Source organism: Hyaena hyaena, unplaced genomic scaffold (assembly GCF_003009895.1).
Source record: "Hyaena hyaena isolate Hyena2069 unplaced genomic scaffold, ASM300989v1 scaffold_1831, whole genome shotgun sequence".
In the NCBI taxonomy this organism is placed as follows: Eukaryota; Metazoa; Chordata; class Mammalia; order Carnivora; family Hyaenidae; genus Hyaena; species Hyaena hyaena.
In genome coordinates this window covers 106898-131826 of record NW_024082466.1, presented here as the reverse complement: position 1 = coordinate 131826, position 24929 = coordinate 106898, and the positions used below count along the sequence as shown (strand labels likewise).

Genomic DNA, 24929 nt, shown 5'->3' with positions numbered 1-24929 from the left:
AGCTCCATAGTGTTTGTAGCAATAGATTCTCTGATATTTCATGCTTTTTTCAAGCCCAGCGATTAATTTTATGACTATTGTTCTAAATTCTTGTTCAGTTATTTTCTTGTATCTGTTTTGAGTAGCTAACAGCTACAGTTTTGACAGCTTTAGCTGTCAGTTCTTTCTGGAATTACTTTGTAAGAGAGTTCTTCCATTCTGTCATTTTGGTTAGTTTTCTATCTCTTGTTAATTTTAAAAAGCTTGTTGTACACTCTGCCCCTGCGAGTCTGCTGTATCAAAGAGGACTGTTTAACTGTTCAGGGCCTGTCAGTTCAGGAAGTGTTCTTTGAATGGTGTCTCTTGGTTTCTCTTGTTCAAAATTTGGTTATTTTGTTTCCCTACTCATAGCGTTATTTGTGTTGCTCCACCATGTATACCTTGTCTTGTTTCTTGAGGTAGCCCTGGAAAAAGAAAATAGACAACCACACAGGGAACAAAGGTACACATGCAGAGACAAAACCAATAAACAGGCAAAACCAGGCTCGGATAAAAACAACAGCAACAAAAGAGCTCTCTGGGGGTGATGGGCGTGGTTTGGTGTAGGGAGGTCTCGCCTCCACTGTGTCCCACTGGCCACTCCCTGAGGCCCCACCTTGGTGGTTGTGAGGAGAAAAATGGTGTTGCCCCAGTCCCTTTTCAACCAAGCATTGTAAATCACTCCTTTGGGTCCGATCTCCCTGTGCTGAGGACGTAGCCAAGGTGGGCTGAGTTCTATGCCCCACGCCCTGCCTCTTTTCCAGGTCCCAGTCCATGGGCTTTATTTATACCGCCCGCAATAGTCCCGCTGGTCCCTGGTTCCCTGCTGCTGGGGGTTAAGTAGGGGGTGGGGGAAGTGTCGCAGCCTCATATCTGCTGGCGTCAAGAAGGGATACAACCTGGAATCAGAGGCCTCCGCACACCACGTGCAGGGATCTTAGCAGCTTCAGGCCTGCCGCCACTGGTTGCGCCCTCATTGATTATTTTATTTTATTTTATTTTTTTAATTTTTTCCTCATTGGTCATTTTAAATAAAAAATGCAATAACTATGTTGAAATATAGGAAGATATTATTATACCTTAATTTATAATTTAATGGAAAGATACATCAGATGAAATATTTTATTGATAACAGCATGAAAACTCTGATGAAATTAAGAGGAAACTGATATTCATAAATGATGTAATGAAATTATACATATATAAACACAATGTATCCCTCTTCTAGTGCTTCCCACATAGAAACTTTCATTTTTTCTGATATGCAACTCAGGCAGCCTGAGTTTAGCCGCATCACCCTCAAAGTCAGTTGGTCCTAAGTTTGTCTTACACTGAGATGTTTTACTGAGGTATCTGAAGACATAGATATCCATGTCTTCAGAAACAACTCAACTACTGATAAAAAATTTTAGCTTACACAAATAAGCTTTGAACAGATGAACCTCTTATCTGTCCACCTGGCTTTAATTATTACTTTACCCCTGATATACAATCTAGATCTAGATATACAATTGTGTGTGTGTGTGTGTGTGTGTGTGTGTGTGTGTGTGTGTGTGAGAGAGAGAGAGAGACAGAAACAGAGAGACAGAGATATCGCAGAATTTTGGATATGCATTCAGTTAAAGATGGATTCCTGGTCAGCACTGATTCATCCTGGACCCGAATTCTGTGTTTTATTTATTTATTTTTATTTATTTCTAGGAGAGAGCTAGAGAGAGACAGTGTGAGCAGGGGAGGGTCAGAGAGAGAGGGAGTCACAGACTCTGAAACAGGCTCCAGGCTCTGAGCCGGCAGTCAGCACAGAGCCCGACGCGGGGCTCGAACCCAGGAACCACGAGATCATGACATAAGCGAAAGTCGGACGCTTAACCGACTAAGCCACCCAGGCGACCCCCGAATTCTGTGTTTTAAACTCTACTCATGCATGTGTCTTCCTGATATGTTTCTTGTCCATACACAGATGTATCAACTTTTAATCTCATTCATATCATTTTGATTATTTTTCCTTTTAAATATTTTATATTCCACATTTACATGTTTAGAGTAGAAACTCAAATTGCTACCTTGATCAGAAGCCTAACAGTTCTTATTTGGTTACATTTGTGATTGAGCCTGACCACCAAGGCATTGTCTTGATAGTTGTTAAAACTGTTCCATAAGGGATGGGTTATATAAATATAGAAAATAATTTTTAACATAGCTATAGAGAGAGTATATTTTTTCTAGTGTTTATCATTTGGAGTGTTTGTCATTTTATTATAACTTCTTTATTCTATTGCTTGGTTTTAGAATGCTGGAGTCCTGGGACACTTGAGTGGCTCAGTAGGTTAAGCATCTGACTTCAGCTCAAGTAATGATCTCATGTTTCATGGGTTTGAGTTCCGTGTCTGGCTCTGTGCTGACAGCTCAGAGCCTGGACCCTGCTTCAGATTCTGCATAGACCCTCTCTCTCTGCCCCTTCCCCACTCACATTCTTTTTCTCTCTCTCAAAATAAACAAACATTAAAAAAATATTAATATGCCAGAGTCCTGAACTATAGCTATGTGACCTTGGAAATGTCATATAATCCCTCTGATTGTTTGCTACCAAATCTGGACAAGGATCATTTATAACTCTTTATATACAATGCCGTCATGAAAAATAAATGAGAGATAAGTAAAAACACCTTTAGCCTTTCAAATATTAAATACAAAGTAACTAAAGTTATTGTCACTACCAGCAAGCTTCCAGATTATAAAGGAAGAAAGTGACTTGTCTCATAGCACAGGCATCATCTTGTTTCTTTTCAATCAGTTGGTATGGTTTACAGGGGTTTCAAACTCATATTCTTACAGAAAGTAGACACTAATGGAAAATGTGTGAAATGGAAGGATGTAAGATGATAGAGGTGCAGTTTCACTGATGAAGAGTGCATGTTCCAGGAGATATTTACTTTTCATTTTAAGTGGAACATGGCTATAGGAAAGTCTGTCTTATAGACAACTAGTTTGATATCTGTTTTACATAGGTAGTCCCAAAGTGTGTTTATTTCATTAATATTTTGCCTTAAAACTATAGTGGTCGGGGGCACCTGGGTGGCTCAGTCAGTTGAGTGTTCGACTTCATCTCTGGTCATGATATTGCGGTTTGTGAGTTCAAGCCCCACATGAAGCTCTGTGCTGACTGCTCAGAATCTGGAGCCTGCTTTGGATTCTGGATCTCCCTCTCTCTCTATGCCTCTCCCTTGATCTCTCTCTCAAAAATAAGCATTAAAAAAAAAAAACTATGGTGGTCAGTTTCCTCATAACATTGATACCTAAATTTTCAAACCCACTCTTTTATGCCTTTCTTTCATTCTAAACACTTGTTGTACTCTAAAGATCCACATAGTGTTCACTATGTATTCTTCCTATTTAATACTTCTTGACCTACTCAAGCAACATAGTTTGAGGTTGTACATAGAAGGGTGAAGGGTCAATGCCCATAAGTAACATAAGAGAACAACAAATTAAAGGACTTGAAAATTTGGCATATACAAAGAATACCTTCTGTGAACTTGAAAGCTAGAGAATTTGGTGAATGAACCAATGGATTTGGTAGTCTGGAAAGGATTTTAAATATTTGAAGTTAGAATATAATGACATGTATAAGAAATTGTCAACAGCCATTATTCTCATTCCCTGACAGAATAATGAGCCAACAACTTCAGAAGCATTACATCTTTATTGTGAATTATTACTTAGCTAGTATATATATTAAATAATCATGCCGAGTTTGTTTTATTTATTCTCATTTGAATAAATGTGTTTTCATTCCAGTAGTCCAATTAGTGAAGACCTAGCTTTGTGCTCTAGGGTAAATTGCAAATGCTTCAGAAAAATGCTAATTTTTTCAATGGTGGATTGTAGGTGTTTTACAATTATTGTAACATTCAAAAACATCTTAATAAGTATGAATATTTAGGCATATGCTTATGACTTTTATTAGAAGAATTACTACTGACACATAAAATTTCTAAATGGTCTGTTTAATTTAATTAAAATCATTAATTACTACTAATTGTAATAAGTGATCAAAGCAGATGAAAATCAACCAGATGTAGCTTGTGACCAAATGAGATAATTATGAGTCTATATTTTAATATCTTAAAATAATCATTTAACTAAATATTTAAATATTTTTTCTTAATCAACTATGGCATATTCACATATGCCGATGTTTTATGATGGTTTCCTTTAATTCTAAATGTGATCGAAAAAGTTGGACTTAAAGATTAGAAATATGTTAAACTGAGGGACACAGCCCATAAGCGTCTGACTCTTGATCTCAGCTCAGGTCATGATCTCATGGTTTTTTAAGTTAGAGCCCCGCATTGTGTTCTGCTCTGACAGCACAGAACCTGCATGGGATACTGTCTCACCTTCTCTCTGCCCCTCCCCAGCTTATTCTCTCTCTCTCTCTCTCTCTCTCTCTCTCTCTCACAGACACACACACACACACACACACAAATAAATAAACTTAAAGAAATATGTTAAATTGATATCAAACAACATCTTAGTAAATCTTAGTACTCATATTTTTCAAATTCATGCTTTTATAATACCTGAGTATCTTTTGTCATGCTGCCATTTAGTATAATTGCAGAATTATTCTGTAATTATTTGCTATATTTACATAAGTTTTTAAAACTTATCTCAAATATATTTAAGAGATTATTACATAAGCTGAGAGAAATAATTAATATCTCAGGAAGTAAGTAGAAAAATAGATACCATAAGAAAACATAGGACTTCAATTGAAATTGAAGTCACTAGCTTACTTAGAAAAATACACATATGCACACACATAAAATTTATGGTGGAATATATACGCATGCAGATATCTATGTATATATCTATATCACGTGTCTCAATTTTGAACTGATATGAATGTATATATACACATTGAGTGACTTTTGAGAAATTTGTAGAAATAGGTAATCACAACCATAACCGGAATACCTTCTTTTACCACAAAAAAATTCTGTTTTCCGCAATTTCTCCCCGTATCTCTTTCCACCACTAATTATTTTTCTTCCTGATAGCTTTGACTTTCCCAGAATGTCAAATAAATAAAATCACACAGTGTGATACAGTATGTAACCTTTTGATTTTGGGTTCTTTCGGGAAGCATGATACATTTGAGACTAATCTACATTGCTGCATGTAAGAGCATTTCCTTTTTATTACTGAGCAGCGCACCATTGTGTGAGAGCTTCCCTAGGACATCTGTTTGTAGTTTTTGACAATTATAAATTACACTGCTACAAACATTCACATGCAGGTTATTTTGTCAACAGAAGTTTTTATTTCTCTGAATAAAACACCTGGGAATGGAGTAGCTGGAGTATATTTAAGAGTATATTTAGGCTTATAAAAAATATGATTTTGCATTCCCTCTCACAATGAATGAGAGTCACATTTGCTCAGATCCTCAATGCTTACTATTGTTATTTAAAAAATAAAATTAGCCACTCAAATAGTTATGCAGTAGTTATATCTTTTTATTTCAGGTTTTATTTAAGTTCTAGTTAGTTAACATATATGGTAAAATTGGTTTCAGATATAGAATTTAGTGATTTATCACTTAAATATAAATACCAGTGATCATCACAAGTGCTCTCCTTAATACCTATCACCCATTAAGGTTATTGCCTTGAGTTTTTAATTTGTACTTTTCCATGGCTAATGATGTTGAGCATCATTTATTGTGCATATTAGCCATCAGTATATCTTCAGTGGTAAATTATTATTCAAATATTCAAATTCATTCAAATATTTTACACATTGTCCTTCAACAGACTTGGAGAAAATGTTTTCTTCAGTGTTTAGCTTATCTATGTATTCTATTAACAATATCTTTCCCAGAGCAAAATTTTTAATTTTGATTAAGCCCAATTATCAATTTTTTTTAAATCATGCTTTTGATGTTTTAACAAAGAGCAGTTGGGTTAATCTGAGGTCATGAGGATTTTCTCATAAGCTTTCTTGTAAAAAATATTATCATTTTACATGCCTCTTTGGCATAAAGATTATTTTGAATTAAAGGCTACTGAGAACTACCAGACATAAGAAAAACTCTGGAAACAGTGAACAAATTTTCTTTTTTAGAGAAATTTACATTTATGAAATGAATTTCCATTTATAGAAATACCTATCAGGAAGAGGAAGACTCTTAACAACTCTTTTCTATGGAGAAATGCTGACTTAAAACTGCAAAACACACCTTACTAAACAACTCCTGTTTATCATTATTTTCTGGTCACCTTCCCATAAATTGCCTTTTTTGCCCAGAAGCCCCAAATCTCAGTCTCTCTCTTTCTTTCTCTTTCTCTCTCTCTTTTGTTTAGCCTAAGATGATCTAAGTACCCAAATTCTAACCAAATTTTGAGTTACTCATCTATAGGTATTCTCACTTCTAAGTGCCATGCATGTGTTTTTAAACTTCTCTTTGTTTTTCTGTCATTAATCTGTCTTTAGCCAGTCTCCTGTATAGGGCTCCAGCTCGGTAATTTAAGATGGATGGAGGAAAAGAGTTTTCTCCTCTATAAAGGAAGAGATCATGTTCAGTTGTTTTTTGTATATTGATATTCAGTTGTTATGCCATTATTTGTTGCAAAGACTATCCTTTCTCCATGGAATTATCTTTGCACCTTTGTCAAAATCAATTGGCTAGTTTCAATGTGTCTATTTCTGGATTCTATTCTATTTTACTTATCTGTATGCCTATCCTCTCACAAAGATTACACTAGTTTTGTTAGGTAGAAACTTAGACAGGAGCAGTGGAAGGAAGGTCTGAGGAAGAGTCTCAAGTCCTTGAAGGGGAATGATAGAGTTGTGAGCTGATGGCAATGCTATTGATGATAAATAAGCAACACACTGTAAGTGTTGGTCCATGAGCCCAACATTCTGACCTTGTGGCTTCCGAGACCTTGGGCATGACAGACCAAGAGCTTCGGGCGCAGAACATGCTCTATCCTCTTCCAGCTCTGCCCCCAAGGGAATCCCTAGACCCACTGGAATGCGTCTGCATGGTGGGAGCAGCCCCACCAGATGGAGAAAGGCTGCTTGACTTCCCTGCTAAAAAGCTTGTAGCATCAAAAACTACCCCGTCCCACCTGTAGGACAGGTTTCCCAAAGGAATAGCAGCAACCTCCTTTAGAGACCACCCCACTGGAAGTTCTAGCCCAGAGAGACCCAGTAATAATCCAGTTCCAAAACATGCTAGGCGTCTGTTCTACCTCACAGAACCTACCGGCTCCCCCACCTCGAAAGTGTACTTTCTCTTTAATAAACTGCTTTGTGCTTGCTATTTTCCTCTGGCTGTCTTTTTTTTTTTGAGAGCAAATCTCACCAAAATCTTTTCCCTGGGGAATCCAAGGACCTCTATTCTTACAATGCCGACTCCTTCTCACCCTTCACAGTTTGATTACTGTAGCTAAATATGGTTATAGTTAAAATCAGATATTGAGACTTCCAGCTTTATCCTTTTTCAAAATCGTTTTAGCTATAATAGTAACTTTGTGGTCCATAAACAACTTAGACTCAGATAGTAGATATATACACAAAATCCTGCTGGGATTTGATTGGGATTTCTTTAATCTATGGAACAATTTGAGAGAATTAACATCATAATTTCATCATTACATCGAGCTTTCAAATCCAAGAGTGTGATATATCTCTCCATTTACCTATGTGTTTTATTTCTTTTATCAGTTTTGTATAATTTTCAATGTGCTAATGCACATATGTTAGATTTTTGACCAAAATATCTAACTTTTGGAGCAATTTAAAGGTAACTCTTCATTTAAGCTTTGAATTCATCTTTGCTAATAAATAGAAAAAATATAAACAATATTTTGTATTGTATTCTGTTAACTGGACAATGTTTTTTATTGCTAGGAACATTGGGGTACATTTCTTAGTATTTTCTGTGTAAACAAGCACGTCTTTTGTGAATATAACAGTCTTAATTTTTCCTTTTAAATCTATATGCATTTTATTTTATTTATTTATTTTGCCTATGGTATTGAATAGAACTTGTAGTGAAATTTTAAATAAGAAGAATGATACTACATGTCCATGACCTGTTTCAAATTACAAGGAAGAAGCTGTTTTTTAAGTATGAGGTTTGGTGTAGGTTTTTGTTGATGCTGTTTGCCAGGTTAAGGATATTTTCTTCCATTCTTAAATTTCTAAGATTTCTTAATTTCTTAAATTTCTAAGAGATTTTTACCATTAATGCATATTGAGTTATGTCAAATGCTTTTAAGCATATGTTGATGTCATTTGGTTTTGCTTCTTTATTCTGTAAATATGATAGATTATGTTGATTGATTCTTTAAAAATAGCTTTATTTAGGTATAATTTAGCTTCTATAATACTCATCTATTTAAGTATACATTTCAGTTATTTCAGAAAATATATATAGGCATGCAACCGTCATGACAGTTTGGTTTCAGAATATTACCACCACCCCAAAGAGTTGCCTTTATGTTCATTCATAACTATTTACTACTTCCATTTTCAGCCTCTACTTACCTAGACTTAAGTAATTCATATATTTAACAATTCTGTGCTTCTTCATATCTTCCTGTTAATTACATGGTATTACTGCATTTCAACCTGAAGAACTTCCTGAAGGATTTCTTATAATATAAATCTATTAACAAGAAATTCTCACAGTCTTTGTTTTTCTGGGAAGGCCTTTAATTACTTTCCTATTTGCTGTATTATTTTTCTGGGAATAAAATTTTTAACAGCTTTATTGAGGTATACTTGATATATAAAAAAAACTGCATCCATTTTAAGTATACATATTTTTAAAAGTTTATTTATTTTGAGAGAAAAGGAGAGCATGTGCACATATGTAGGAGGGGTTCCGGTGGAGAGAGAGAGAGAGAGTCCCAATCAGGCTTCCCCCTGTTAGTGTCGAGCCTGATGCAGGGCTTGATCTCACTAATCAAAAGATCATGACCTGAGCCAAAATCAAAAGCAGACACCTAACTGATAGAGCCATCCAGGTGCCCCTTAGGTATACGGTTTTATAAGTTTTGACATATATAGATACCTGTGAAACCACCACCACAATCAACGTAATAAATATATCCATCACCTCAAAAAGTTAGGAACACTGTGTTTTCTCTTTCTGAACTTTGAATATGTTCTTCCACTGCCTTCTGTCTGCCAATATTTCTGACATGAAATAGCTTTCAGTCGTACTGATGTTTCCCTATACATGATGAATCATTTTTCTTTTTCGCCATTCAAGATTTTCACTTTTGACTTTCACCGCTGTGACTATAAAAGGTATGGATTTTTGCAGTTATCCTATTTGGTCTTTATTGAGCTTCTTGGAGATATACACTGATGTCTTTTATCAAATTATGGAGTTTTAAATCAGTTTTTAAATCAGTATTTTTCTGTTTCTTCTCTTTCTCCAGTTTTCTGGGACTCCCATTACACATAGTTTTGTACTTGATGTTTTACAAAAATTCTCTGAGTCTTGAGGCTCTGTTTATTTATTCTTTAATCTTAAATTTTTTCATTATATTGGATTATTTATTGCTAGTTAAAGTTATAAGATATCAGAAGATGTAGAGTAGGGCCAAATACAGAAAAATAAGTCAACAGAATACAATAGAGAGTGCACTGGATATTGGATAAGAATTACACTCTTTTTTTTAAAAATAGTTTATTGTCAAGTTGGTTTCCATATAACACCCAGTGCTCATCCCCACAAGTGCCCTCCTCCATACCCATCACCACCCTTCCCTTCTCCCCCACCCCCATCAGTCCTCAGTTTGTTCTCAGCATTCAAGAGTCTCTCACGGTTTGTTTCCCTCCCTCTCCCCCACTATTTTCCCCCTTCTTCTCCCCCATGGTCCTCTGTTAAGTTGGAACCTGAGGGTGTTATGCTGAGAGAAATAAGTCGGGCAGAGAAGGACAGATACCCTATGTTTGCATGTATAGGAGGATTAGGAGGAACTTAAAGAATTACACTCTTGATGGAGAAAGGATGAAGTAGTCAAAACGGTTTCTCAAAAAATAGTCAACTAGAAAAAAAGAATTTAAGTTACATTCCATATTAAAATCAACACTAGGTAGGTTAATTTAAAAAAATGTTTATTTATTTGAGAGAGAGAGAGTGTGAGTGGGGCAGGGGGAGAGAGAGAGAGAGAGAGAGGGAGAGAGAGAGAGAGTCCCAAGCAGGCTCCACATTGTCAGCACAGACCCTGAAGGGAGCTCTATCCCATTTTGTGAGATCATGTCCTGAGCCAAAATCAAGAGTCAGACACTCAAATGACTGAGCCACTCAGGTGTCCCAGATTAAAATTTTTAAGTAGAAAGGAAAAGCTTCAGAAGTTTTAAAGGCATTCATATAAGAAAAAAATTGTGATATCAGGGGAGGGAGGTTTTTTAAAACAAGAAGGTAAAAAGAATAAGCCATTATGGAAAAGCTAATAAAGTTGATTTATTTCTTTAAAACATTCTTTGTATCAAAATATAGAGAAAATATTTTGAATACATACAAGCAATTAATATTCAAAATATATGAAGATATTCAATAAATCAATGAAAAAAATAAAAATTAATACACAAATAATTATATAAAGTAACTTTCAATTATACTAGTAATCACCAAAGTTCAAATTGTGGTTTATCATTCTATTATTGTGACCAAAAATAAACACGCACAAACAAGCAAACAAAATAAAACAAAAACTTAACCCTATCAAGGCTGCAAAGAGTACACAATATCAGAATCCCTTATCCACTAGTCCTAGAAACACAAATTACATTGTTAACAACTGCTTTGAATAACTATTTGGCAAAATAGCTATTTAATAAAACTGAGTATGCTTAAAACCTCACAGTTCCACTACCAAGAGCTTAACAATATTATAGTTTCACCTGAGTATAGGAAAACATTACAGTACTATCAGAATGGGAATAAAACATAGTGGAAGTAGAGTGAATGGCGATATTAAGTTTGAACAAATATTCTGATTTGCAAAGAGATGTATTCAACCTTTTTTTTTTTTTTTTTTTTTTTTTTTTTTTTTTTTTTTTTTTTTTTTTTTTTTTTTTTTTGAGAGAGAGGATGGGGGAGAGGGGCAGATGGAGAGAAAGACAGAATCTTAAGCAGGCTACATGCTCAGCATGGAGCAGAACACAGGGCTCAATCTTAAAACTGTGAAATCATGACCTAAATTGAAATTAAGAATGAGACTCTTAACTGACTGAGGCACCCAGGCACCCCTCAAAATAATTTTTAGAATGGAGATATATGTTTCTCCAGGTTTATATGTTGAGTGAAATGATCCAGTTGATATGTATGAGATTTAAATGCTGGTAAGTAAGTAGATGTGATGGTGAGTGTCAATAGAAATTCTGTGGAAATACACTGTTTTAGGAGATCATAGAGTATCCTTATGGGAATAAAATAACCTCTCCTCCTGACTTCCAGTCTCCATCAGTACAACACTTTACACTTTGCAAAAGACGTGCTTCCTCAAGCAATGTTTCTATAATAAGTTGATAATGACAATAACATTGATACACAGTATTCAAGCCTTTATTATTTGGCAAGACCTGTGTCCTGTAAGACATGTTATCACCATTTTGGACACATTGAGAATCCAGTTTTGAGTGGCTAAATGATTTACCCTAGATCATCCAGCTTAGGAACACTAGTACTTAAAGCAGCATCTACTAACTTTAACACTGGACTTAAACCACTGTTATACTGCACATCTAAGAGTGTACACACCATATCTTTAACATGCAACTACTGCTCAAGTATTCTCCATATCTATCTATCTATCTATCTATCTATCTATCTATCTATCTATCATCTGCTTTGTAATGTGAATTTTCCAATCATATCAACTCTTTGAGATAGCAAACCTCAAGATTCACATTTTCTATTAGATTGCACTAGGCTGTTTGACAATAAAGCAAAGAGGACTATGAACTGAGATAGTTTTGTTTCTTTCATGCATCTAGATCCATCCTTATCCAGACTATCTTTAGTCTGTGTTTTAATCTTTGCAGTAATATGAGCTGGAAGCTTTTTTTTTTCCCTTAACATAATTTAAGTTGGACTTCTTACACTTTCACAAAAAGGGACCAGTGTAAATCAGTTCCCTTTCTTATATTTTCATATAGTTTCTTCAGATATGACATTTAGGCAAATTTTTCTATGATTTTTCTATTTTTTTTATACTGGAAGGTAAGGATTATATCTTTTTCAGTTCTGGAGCATTCCTTGATATCATGTTTCTAGATAGTTAATTTAGAAAAATTATTAACAAACTAAAAATGAATAAAAATGAAAAAAAGTTGTGGCAGGAATTCTGGTGGTTCAATAATTGAGTTCTTCTAAGACTAATACACTATGTTTTAAATTTTCCACTGGCATAATAGAGACTAAATAGCCCTAAAGTGTTAAAAGTATTAAAATATTTTGACTCTAACATTGTAGTATATGCAAATTAATTGTATTGAGGATTGTACATATGTGGCTTCTCTATTTCTGCATGAAAATTTCTTTTTCTCTAAATATGAGGTAAAGGTTTTCAATTTTTACATTAGCAATCAACATGAGTGACATAGTAATTGCTAGAATCAGTAACCATACACAGAAATAATTTCCCAGTGTTTTAACCTACCAAAATGCATTTCATGTTGCATTTCATGTTATACACAATTTTAAACAACAGGAATACTGATTCCATTTACTAATAAAATTCATATTTATTATGGAAATATTTATTGTTATGCCAAAAATCGGATATGATTTTCTTCACAAATCAAAATTTTTAAAGTTGGAAACAAATTTTTATTACCCAAGTGTTGTCACAAAATTGAATATTTCTCTACCTTGTACACAATCATTGTTATTTTGCACAGAAAGGCTGTTTCTTCTCATGTGGTGAGACCAAGTGTTAAAATCCTAATTTTAACAGAAGAGTTAAATGTAGTAAAAATGCCTCAGGGATTTTAGTTGAAAGCAGTACATTGGAACATGGCTTTTGCACTCAGTTATTAGGTATGTATAAATGTCTTTTTATTAAAAAATGCAAAATAAATTATTTGTCAGCATGGAAGATGACAGCAGTAAACCATTATTTATTGTCATCTGAAACCAGTAAATAATGATTACAGAGATTTTCTTAAACATCAGCCAGCCTTTTCTTTAGTCATTTTCTTCAGTTGACTTCTCTGAGGACATTGGTGATGGGCACTACCTTGAGCTTCCTCTTTTAGTTCATTAATAGTGGTCATGCACTATTCTAGGAATTAGAATACACCACCTGCCATTCCACCTATTCTAGGAGCCTTCTCTTTGAGAATTTCTGTAACTACAATTTCTGCTATAGTGGCCACTCCAGCAGCATCCAATAAAACAGTATTTTCAACCATAGTTGGATCCATGATTCCTTTTTCCATCATATTCACATAATCTCCAAACCTGGTGTCATCATTAACTTCTGAGGAACTTTAAATAATTTCCTCAATTATCAATGATCTTTCAACACCTGCCTTCTCAGCAATGGTCATTTCAGGGATTTTGAGTGTTATTTTAATAATTTCTATGTTGATTTTTGGTCTTGATTAGCTGGAATTATTGAGTCCAAAGCTGGAATACATATGCTCCAAAGCTGAGCATAAACCCCTCCTAGAACTATGCTTTCTTCAACAGCAGCTCGTAGCATTAAGGACATCTGTAACTTTCTTTCCATTCATGTCAACACCATCTGTCCCACCAAATTTCAGCATAGCTACTCCATCTGAGAATTTTGCCAGATGATCATTTACTTTTTCCTTTTCATATTTACTAGTTGTGATATCTAACTGCTTGATGACATTGAATACAACTTTCAATTTGAGTCTTCCCACCTTTTCCTTTCAAGAGCATAGCATCATCTTTGGTCACAATGACTTCTCCAACTTTTCCTCAGTCCTGAGTCTGAATATCTTTAAGATTTAGTCCATCCTTCTCCCAACAGAGTACTACCAGTAGCAATAGCCATGTCTTTAATCTTGTTCTACTGTCACCAAAACCAAGAGTTTTGACCATTACAACCTGAAGACCAACTTTTAGCCTATTCAAACTGATGTACTTAGACCTTCTCTATCAATATCTTCAACGATTATGACCAACAGCTTCTGTTGAGCATTCACAATTTTAGAAGCAGATACAATTTACTGGAAGCTGGAAATTTTCTTTTCACTCAACAGAACATAGGCATCTTGGAATTCACATTTTTGATCTTTTGATGTATTAACAAAGTATGGAGAAATGCAACCTCATGCCTTCAATAACCTCCACTTCATCATTTAGTACTTTTCCATCCTTTAATCTGGTAACACCCTTTGTTCTCGCCTTCTTCATGCATCAGAAATCATGTTACCAATTTCTTTGTCTCCATTTGCAGGAATCATTGGAACTTGAGCAATTTCTTCCGGGTTGGTCACAAGTTGAGACTGCTTCTTAAGTTTGGCAATTACAACATCAAGAGATAACATCACACCTCTCTTTGTTTACGCTGGGCTGGCATCTTTGCTAACCTTCCCAAAGCCTTCCTTGGCAACCGACTGTGACAGCACAGCAGCAGCAGTGGTGGTGCCATCCCCAGCCTCCTCATTTATGTTACTGGCAACATCTCAAACAAGTTTAGCAGCAAAATTTTTTATATTTAGGCTTTAAGTTAATGGATTTTCTGATGGTCACACCATCTTTTGTTGCTTTGGGAGTTCCCTAGCTCTGTTCAATAATAGCTGTTTTTACCTTTGGCCCATAGTAAGGGCTGTAGCATGGGATAAAAGGTATAACTCTGAAGCATTATGAGTAGGGAATCTGCACCAAATTTTACATCCTTAGAATAAGCCGGAGTGAGATAAGGAGCTAGTGCCTTGGACACTTGCAAAGGTCTGTGGGTAATCAAAGTATTTCTGTGGTGTGCAGGCAGCCACTCAGGCCCTTTGTGGAGAGACAGGGAAACCTATATTTTTTACTTTGTTATTCATTTAATTCTGAGATATCCTGATTTAAATTTGAACACACTTAAAGAGAATGCCTAGCTGAATAAAATTCATCTCCTATTTATATTATAAACATTCTTTGATGCCCTTAGAGTAGATACATTTGAACACAATATTCTATTGAGTAAAATATGGTCAAATTTACTGTTGCAAATTAAGAACTGATGAAGCCCACAAATAAAATGTGCAAGCTATACTCTAGGCATTATCCCTGACTTATCAAGATGTCAGTTATTTATCTATCCTGTTTTCTGAGAACTGAATTGAAACTGAATTAATTTTAAAAATAGGGCAAAGAGTCTTCTGTGCACTCAAAGCTTGAGATATAAACTCACCCAAATAATATTCATTAAATTCACTAATCAGGAGATACTCTGACCTTAATTCAGACTACCTCTTTTTAGTGTATGAACAGTGTCCTTGTTCAAAAACCTTAAGAAGCCCTCTGTATTTTATTTCAAACAAGATATATTATTAATAATTAATTTTGCTTTAATAAGCTTTCCCCATGGCACAAAAGTATGCAATGTTTTCAAACACAAATTTTACAATGGCTTTATCTACCTTGTGTTATAGTAAAAGCTAGTCTCCTAATTAATTATTGGGCAAATGTTTTATATTTTTCTAATATCAATCTAACCAATGACATTAAAACTTGTTTCCTAAAGTCCAAAGTGTCAATGTTTAATAAGCATGTTAATAAATGTATGTATATGTATGCATATGTATAAGTTATATACATATATATTAAACATCAAAGAACTTTTTCCATAATTTAAATTTTCTTTCTTTTTCCCAAATCAAATGTAAAGCATAAGAGAAAGGTAAGAGTTGTGTTTTGCTGCTGCTGTTTTGTTTTTTTCACTGCTGTCTCCCAGTGCTTGGAGCCATAGCTTTTACATAAAAGTTTGGTCAGAATATATGTTACAATGTATGAATAAAATGTTACCCACTAAAGATCATCCTATCCCTGCCTATGTAAGTGAGCAAACAAACAAAAAAATACTTGCCTGAGAACTGCTCATTGCTTATTTATACCCTTTTACTCTATGAAATTGTTTTTTGCTGTGGAATGTCAGTAGGGAGTTAAAATCCGTGCTTATCTCTTCATTCAGCTGTGGGCTAGAAGAACCCTCAGCTTTTGCAGCAATTAGCCAACAACAGGGGCAATTCATGCAGAAGCTAAATGAGACCCCTGGGGAGCTGGCAGAAATCTCAGATGCGGAGAGTGAGGTAGGTCCATAGACGAGGAGGCTCTGGAGATGAACTACATCCAGGTGAAGTCACAGTAGAAAGAAGCTATAAGGCTGTTAAAGGCCCCACGCTTCTTGCTTCTTAGGGAATCTGTTGATTCAGGTCTATTTATCTTCGGGGAAAAAAAAGGATTTGGCTTCCAATTTCCTCCTGAGTCAGAACTTTGATGAGGAGTGATGCTGGGAAGCCAGTGCCCACTGATCCACCCCATCTCCAACTCCACAAAAACATTGGTGTGTGTGTGTGTGTGTATGTTTATTTAAGAAGTGAAAGGAACAAGGGGGAGAAGAAGGGCGGAAATGGTGGGGTAAAGGGAGAGAGGCAAACCATGAGAGACTCTTGAATGCTGACAAAAACTGAGGACTGATGGATGTGGGGGGGAGGGGGGATGGGCATGGAGGAGGGCACTTTGGGGATGAGCACTGAGTGTTATGTAGAAACTAATTTGACAATAAACTATTTGTAAAAAAAAAAAAAGAAGTGAAAGAAAATAAACTTTAAAACAAACACACCAACTTCTCACCATCCTAAAGTGGCCCCCATTCCCATCTTGGCCTGAGAAGGCCCAGGCCGGACAGCTGTCCCCCATCTCTTGCCCGAGCCCAGCCACCTCAAGGACCTGGCACAACCAACGGTGACAGAAGGCCTCCTCTTGTCTTCTGTCCCTCCTCCCTGCAGCCAGACGGAGAAATGGATGTTTGCTTGCAAAGAGCTGCTGGCACTTCCCTGACCCTCTTTCAGGGTGAAAGAAAGCTGGGGAGCCCTAGGCTTTGATCTTCCAAAATAGTGGCCCAAGTCTTTCCTTCTGGGGTGAGCATTTGGAGGCCAAAAGTCTCCTCCACAGTCAAGCCTTGACCTCAAGCTTGCATTCCATGCTGGGGAGAAGGAAGTCTGGTTTGTCCTGCCTGAGTAAGGTGTAATTTCAGAGCCACTCTGGAGGTTGAGGCCACCTTCTACCCTAGACTAGGACTCTCTCTAAGGTTTTGAAGCAACTAAAGCTTCACAAGCCAAAGGAAAAAAAAAAAAAAGTGAAGGATCCAGCTCCCCCCTCCCCCCCCCTCCGTCGGGTGCTGATGGGCTGAGCCAAAAAGAGAGACTAATGTCCTGCAGCTGCTCTTCAAGTAAAAGGCTCCCATAACAGGCAATGGTGGTCACTTGCGACCAATTTTGGGCACTTCACAGCTGCTAGGGAAAAGAGATGGCTCCGCAGATATTCAGTTAGAGGACGCTAGTATTGCTACATCTTTCGACCTTGTCAGGTGTCAAATTGTGGCCCCCGGGTTGCACCTGGAAGCCCCTGTCCTCTCCCGGCCCCCACTGGCCTCCGAGAGGGCTGCAGCTTTGCACTCCAGGCATGCGCCGTTCACCTCCTGGTTTGGCCTCAGGTGCGGCCTTTCGCGCAGTGTTTCGGGCACGGTCCTTGCTGGGCCTCTGGGACGAGGAGCTGTTGCACTGTGAGTCTGATTGTGGGGTAACGTGTGTAGGGGTTGGGGGGGGTCGCGGGGTAGGCGTCAGCAGGATTGGTGTTGCGGGATAGGGCGCGTTAGCCAGACTCCTTACAAATGAGCCTGGAAGGGAAGGACTCCGGAGCTAGGGGGCACCTCGGTGATTCCTCATCCCGGGATTCTTCTCCGGATCCTGTAGAACTCCCGGTTTTCCAGAGCTTCCTCTGGGAAGAGTGTTCAGGCTGTAGAGACTGGGGCCTGATTCTGCCGTTTTATGAGCTGCCCGCGGGGCTCAGCTTTCTGCGGGGACCCACGGCACTGGCCTCGCCTGCCGCTCACACCTTACACCGCACACCCTGCGGGCTCCAACTGTGCCCTGTTTGCCTGCCTGGAAACCTGGAAACTCCATCCACTGGCACCAGGCCCGGCCTTTGGCCCAGAGGATTAATTCAAACTACAGAAAATGGCATTCATTACTTAAAAAAAAAAAAGAAAAGAAAAAAAGAAAACCTCACCTCTGGAAACAAATGAGTTAGAATTAAAAAGCCTTTTAGATGTTCATAGTTCAAAGGTTCATTCTGACTCTTAATTAAAAGGCAGATGGAGCTTGAAGGAAGAAAACAGGAAGGTCAGTCAAGAAGGAAAGCAAAGTAGAGGGACTGCTGGGGGGAAGAAAAAAGGTTTCTTCTGCTTTGATCTATAACCTGTGGTCCGGATCCAGTTTTATGGTATGACATGAGGTAGGGACGAATTATTGCAATTTTCATCATCAAGTCATAGATGTGCTGTGGCAAACACGAAGCTTGGTTATGCAGCCGTCGCCATGTTTTCCAAACAAATCTACAAATTTAGAAATACTGAACGCTTCTCTCATTGCATTGACTAATTAAGCAGCAACTCCCAGAGACATACATTCAAACATTTGAAAAGAAATTGCTCTTGTAGCTTACTGTATGTCATCATGTCCTAGGAACCTCTGGAAACAAGGATGGAAGCCACAGGACAGTGCGAGGATGTAATAACTCAGGAGCACACATGCAGCAAATCATTTTCACTAAATCAAAGAGACCGATTTTTATTACTTTACAAGGTGGGCGTGAGGTGGGCAGAGGGAGTAGATAACACATTAAAACCTATAGCACATAGCTATTATGTGGAATGGGTCTCGAGTCCTTTCATTTTCCTGTTAAATGAAATAGTGACCACAGGGTGCTGAGGTACGCTGGGCTGTCTAGGCCACAGGTATTTACATCACACGTGTCTCCTGATATAATAAAAATACCTTAGCATTTTATCTCCCACCATTCCTTTAACATCTTTTTGGTGTGAATTACTTCCTGTTGCCCCCGTGAAAATTCAAGCAAGTATGTGACTTTGATGGTTATAAAAATGTGGCATTCATATCCCTTACTAGCAAACAGCTTTGTGTTCTGATGGTCACCACTTGTAGCCCTTTTGAATCCACCACTGATTTCCATAGGCTGCTCATAGCCAATGCTGCACCCAACAGATATCCTATTCTTATGCAAGATATAAGGCTGCCCTAATAGGCAACTTTGACTCTAAGATCTTTCATCTCTCTGGAAAAAACTTAGAGATGTTCTGCAGGCTGAGAGACTTTTCACCCGGGCTGCTTCAGGGAGACAGGCATAACAGCTTGCTTTCAAGTCTGAAGGCTCTCCCAGCCCTCTCTGGCTCCAACTCTTTTTCTTCATAGAAATTTGCCCAAATATATATGTATAATCTTAGTGTCTTCTTCCTTGAGTCCCCAAATAGTGTCTTTCCTAAAAATATTTATATTTTCAAAATAAATTGGTCTCAATATTTATAATTTTCAACTACATCTGAGTTTATGTGAATGAGAATTTGGAAAGCACCTTAAAATACCAAGGAGGACCCTACACACAGGGGCTGGTTGCCAGGGGAACCAACCCTTGATTAAAAGGTTGGAACTTTGAGTCAGAACAAAGAAGGTAGAGGGGCTAGAGTTTGATTCAATTGCCAGTGGTCAGTGATTAATTAATCATGTCCATGTAACAAAGCCCCCATAAAAACCCCAGAATGATGAGGTTCAGATTGCTGGGCTGGTGAACACATGGAAATGTAGGGGAAATGGTGCTCCTGGGAAGCCGAGAGGCTCTACGCCCCGTATCCCATACTTTGTCCTGTGCATCTCTTCCATCAGGCTGTTCCGGAGTTATATTCTTTTATAATGAATTGGTAATCTAGTAAGTAAAATGTTTACCTCAGTTCTGTGAGTTACTCTGCAAATTAATCAAACCTGAGGATGGGGTGGTGGGAACTTCTGATCTGTATACTAACTGTTTCTTGTGTGGCCGAATCTGGTGTAGCGGGAATACTGACCTGAGCCTTGTCCTGATGCAAAAGCCAGACTTGCACCCCTATTCTAATGCAGCCATCTCTCTTAGGCTGTCACAGCCCACGTTAGCTTTTGCCAGCCTGAGTCAAGGACAGGGTCTCTCTGTCTTCCTCTGCAGAGTTACAGGGGTCATTTGAACCATTCCTGAGTTGGAGGTAAAGAGGAGGCCTACTGTACTCTGTAGTGTGCAGAGATTGGAAGTTATTCTCAATAAATATTTCTCCCCAGTCACAGCCCATTTTCTATGTGCATCAAACGTAGGGGTCTAATAATTGTGGAAATAGTTCCTTTGAAAATTTCCAAGAAGTCATTTTACCCCCACATCTTCATATATATATATATCTTTTTAATTTTTAATGTTTTATTTCTTCCTGAGAGAGGGAGAGAGAGAGACAGCGTGAGCGGGGTAGGGTCAGAGAGAGAGAGAGAGAGAGAGAGATACAGAATCTGAAGCAGTCTCCAGGCTCTGAGACGTGGGGCTCAAACCCACAAACCGTGAGATCATGACCTGAGCCGAAGTCGGACGCTTAACCGATTGAGCCACCCAGGCGCCCCCCACCCCCATCTTCAAATTTGACATGTATCATGTTCATAGTTCTTTATATACACTTATAATAAATACATAATTACATTACTTGCAAATGACTAAAACTCACCTGGAGATAGAGGATAGGCAGCAGATCAGAGGCATGGCATTTGGAGTTTCTTCTTTCATGTTCACTGAAAATTGCTAAAATTACTTAACGATATTTTGATGAGTAACCAGGCTTTAGAGATATATGCATGGTGACAGATAAATACCTGAGTCAAATAGAGTTTTTTAGTAATTGTATTATCATATTCTCATTGTGATGAATATTTTACCCATGCTAGTTAATCATAATTAAAATTACATTTAATAATTTGTGAGTTTCACAAGCAGAGTATTTTGGGGTTATTTGTATCCCAGTAGGTATTTGTATATTAATTATGAAAAAGACAAAATGAGAGGAAAATAAAATTAAGTTGATTTAAAGGAAAGGATAATTAAGTAAGATGGTGAGAATGGTTGGAGATTGTTAATAATAACAAGGGAACTCCTGTATCTCAAGGATAATACTTTTGCTTTTGAATAAAACTGCTAAGTATATTTTTAAGATTTTTAATTCTCTCTTTTCACATGATGCTATAACTTAACCCTCATAAATCTTATGATATATGGATATTTATTAGCCTAAGAATTCCAGAGTACAAAACCTTTATCATTTGTCTAATGAATTGTTTTATATCAAATAATTGAAATGTTGTGTTATGCAATATTGCTCAGGTTACATTTATATGTAAAAGTTGTGTTCTGAACATGGTGGGACCTTCAAATTATTGCTTGAAAATCCTAGGTACTTTCAGGTTACATTTTCTAAAAGCACTGTGCAGCATGAATATCCACGCCACAGTGAACTAGCACAAGACTGTTCTTTGAAAATTGGTTTCATTTTCTTACTTACTGTACTTGAGAGGCTGGACAAATATTTTTCCAGGATGTAGCTCCATCATGCTACTTAACCTGGTCTTTGCCTCTATGGATGTTAAACTCAGTTTTTCGTAGTCCTCATAATCCAACTGGCACAAGTTATTGACTTGATTTAGTAACACTTAGTCTATAAAGCTTCTCTCCAAAACATTCATCTTTGACACTAGTTAATTGTACAGATTCTTACTGAATATTTTTTATGTTCTTGCTCTGGGTAAACAAGGGTCAATGTTATAACTCTTTTTTAAAGGAGTTTTTGCTTCATCAAACCAGGGGCACCTGGCTGGCTCAGTCAGTGGAACCTGTGATTCTTGACCTCAGGGTTGTGAATTTGAGCCCCTTATTGAATGTAGAGATTACTTTAAAAAATAAAATCTTGGGGCGCCTGGGTGGCTCAGTCAGTTAAGCATCTGACTTTGGCTCAGGTCATGATCTCACGGTTCCTGGGTTTGAGCCCTGCGTTGGGCTCTGTGCTGACAGCTAGCTCAAAGCCTGGAGCCTGCTTCAGATTCTGTGTCTCCCTCTCTCTCTGACTCTCCCCTGCTCACACTGTCTCTCTCTCTCTCAGAAATAAATTAAAAAAACATTAAAATAATTTAAAAAGGAAAAATCTTGAAGAAATAAATATAAATAGTAATCAAACACATAAAGAAGTAGTATGAGATAGTGTGTAAATATTTCCGGTTCTGGAGATATTCTATAGCTTCAAATCCTATCCCTATAACTTACCAGCTTTTTGACTTAGGAAAGTATCCTTTTTTAATTTTATTTTTTTAAGTTTATTTGTTTTGAGAGAAAGAGAATGAGCAAGCAAGCATATGTTAAAAATGCTGAGAGAGAGAATCCCGAGCAGGCTCTTCACTGTTGGCCGAGAGCCCCATGTGGGGCTTGAACCCATGAAATGCGAGAGCATGACTTAAGCTGAAATCTAGAGTCAGTACCTTAACCAACTGAGCCACCCAGGTGCCCCAAGAGAAGTATTTTATTTTCCAGTCTTTTTGGTTCTTGTTCTGTGAAATGGAGATGATAATAGGTTGAACCACATGAAATTGTTATGTTTGGTTATTTTCTATAGCTTTATTGAAGTATAATTGATTTATAATAAATTACATACATTTAAAGTGCACAACCTAATGATTTTCCTAAGAACATATATATGTAAGAAACGATTGCCATAATCAAGATATACACTAGTTACTTTTGAAGTGATTTTGAAGAGATTTCTTGTGCCCCTTTAAAATCCATCTCTTCATACCTCTCATCTCAAGGAAAGCACTGATTTGCTCTGTCTTTATGGTTTAGTTTGCCGTTTCAAGATTTTTTTCTTTAATGAATCATTGAAGTATGCACCCTTTTAGTCTGACCTTCATTCAACATAATTGTTTTGAGAGTCATTCATGTTTTTGAGTGTATCAAAAATAATTGCTGACTAGTATCTTACTGTATAGATATTCCATAATTTATTGATTCATTAAACTGTTGGTGGACATTTGGATTGTCTTCTGTTTTAGGTGATTACATATAGTTGTTATAAACCTTTGGATACAGAAAATAAAAGAGAAAAATTAATAGCTGTTTCTTTAAACTGACCAATAAAATTAGGAAAGAGAGAAGACACAAATCTCCAGTATCAGGAATGACAGAGGTGATGTTACTCCAGATCCTACATACATAATAAGAATAATAAGAGAATTATTAACACCTGTCTACTAAGAAATCAGATTAATTAAATACAGTGGAAAAATTCCTTGAAAGACAAAATTAACAAAGCTCACTCAACCAAAAAATAGATATATGAGTAGCCATTATCTATTAAAGAAATTGCTTTCACAACAACAAAAGCAAAACTTGCCATAAAAAGAACTTTACCCCTAGATAGTTTCATGGATGATTATACCAAGTATTTGATAAATAATAATACAACATGAGTACTTCTAAAAGACTGAGAAGGAAAGAATACTGCACAGTGTATTTTATGAGACTAGTATTACTCTGAAACCCTAATTAAATGAAGACATTACAAGGAAGAAATCTGTGTAAGAACAAAATATCCTATGGACCTAGACAAAAGTTTTTAACAAAAAACATCATATCCAGTAATATATTAGAAGATTGGTGACAATTGGGGATTATCCTGGTAATATAGTAATTAGCTCAATGTTAAAACTCAATCAGTGTAATTCACTGTAGCCAAAGAGTAAAGAAGAAAAACATTTTCATTGCCTTTGCAGAATGATAAAAGGCATTTGGCAAAACTTAACGCTTCTTTCAGGATAAAAAACTCTCAAACTGATAAAAGATATCTATGTAAAACTCACAGGCAACATCATAATGGTAAAGGCCTGCATGTCTTACTTGACATTGAGAATGAGGCATGGATATCTATTCTAACCATTTCTTTTCAACATTTTACTGAAGGTCTTAGACCATGTGATGTTTCTTTTAAAAAAAGAAATAAATACATATTGGAAAGGAAGGATTAAAAAATTTTATTTGCAGTCAGCCTGATTTTCTAAATACTAAATCTATAAAAAGGGCACCATTTGACAGTTTTAGACTCCTAAAGAGCAATTCTCTTGTTTTATCTTAATAATAATAGAATATATTTCAAAGGTTATGGTGATTAATTGACATGTTTGAATATGTTAATATACATATGGCATTTATCATTGTGTCTATTTCAGAGGAAGTTATCTACAGCTGTTAGCTAATGCTTTTTATAAAGCACAACATTGTCTTATTATCAGCAAAACTTGGAAAGAGCAATACAATGCAATTTAAAATAAAAAAGAAAAATAATGAATAGGGACATCAGTATCAGAAAAGGAATATTGTAGCAAGTTGAGTATTATCTTAAAAAAAATGACCTCTGAGAGGAGTAAAAACTTTGGCTGTGAGTTGCCCAGGAGTTGATACTAAAAAGGAAACACCCACTGTTATCACATGTTTATCAGTATCCATACCATTTAAAAACATTTTTAAAAACAAAGATGTTAATGAGAAGCACAAACATTTGTTACTGTGACCAAATAGAATATTTTAGGGCTCTCTTATTAAGTACACAGTGCAACTTAATAACCACAACTCAAGCAGTTTTTAAATAATAAAATGACAAAATTTTAAGTATATTATATGAGGTTAATAAGGTTTTTCCATTTTACAAAGTGAATCTCAGAAGCTATTTCTACATTGAGTAATAATGTGTATTGAGCAATAATGAGAGGTAAACACATCAATAATTGTAATTCAGATA

At 36.5% G+C, this 24929-nt stretch overlaps 1 pseudogene; it reads right to left on the bottom strand.

The window, feature by feature from the left end:
- Positions 1 to 13341: 13341 nt before the first annotated feature.
- On the bottom strand, positions 13342 to 16262 carry LOC120226789 (annotated as a pseudogene).
- Positions 16263 to 24929: the final 8667 nt, after the last annotated feature.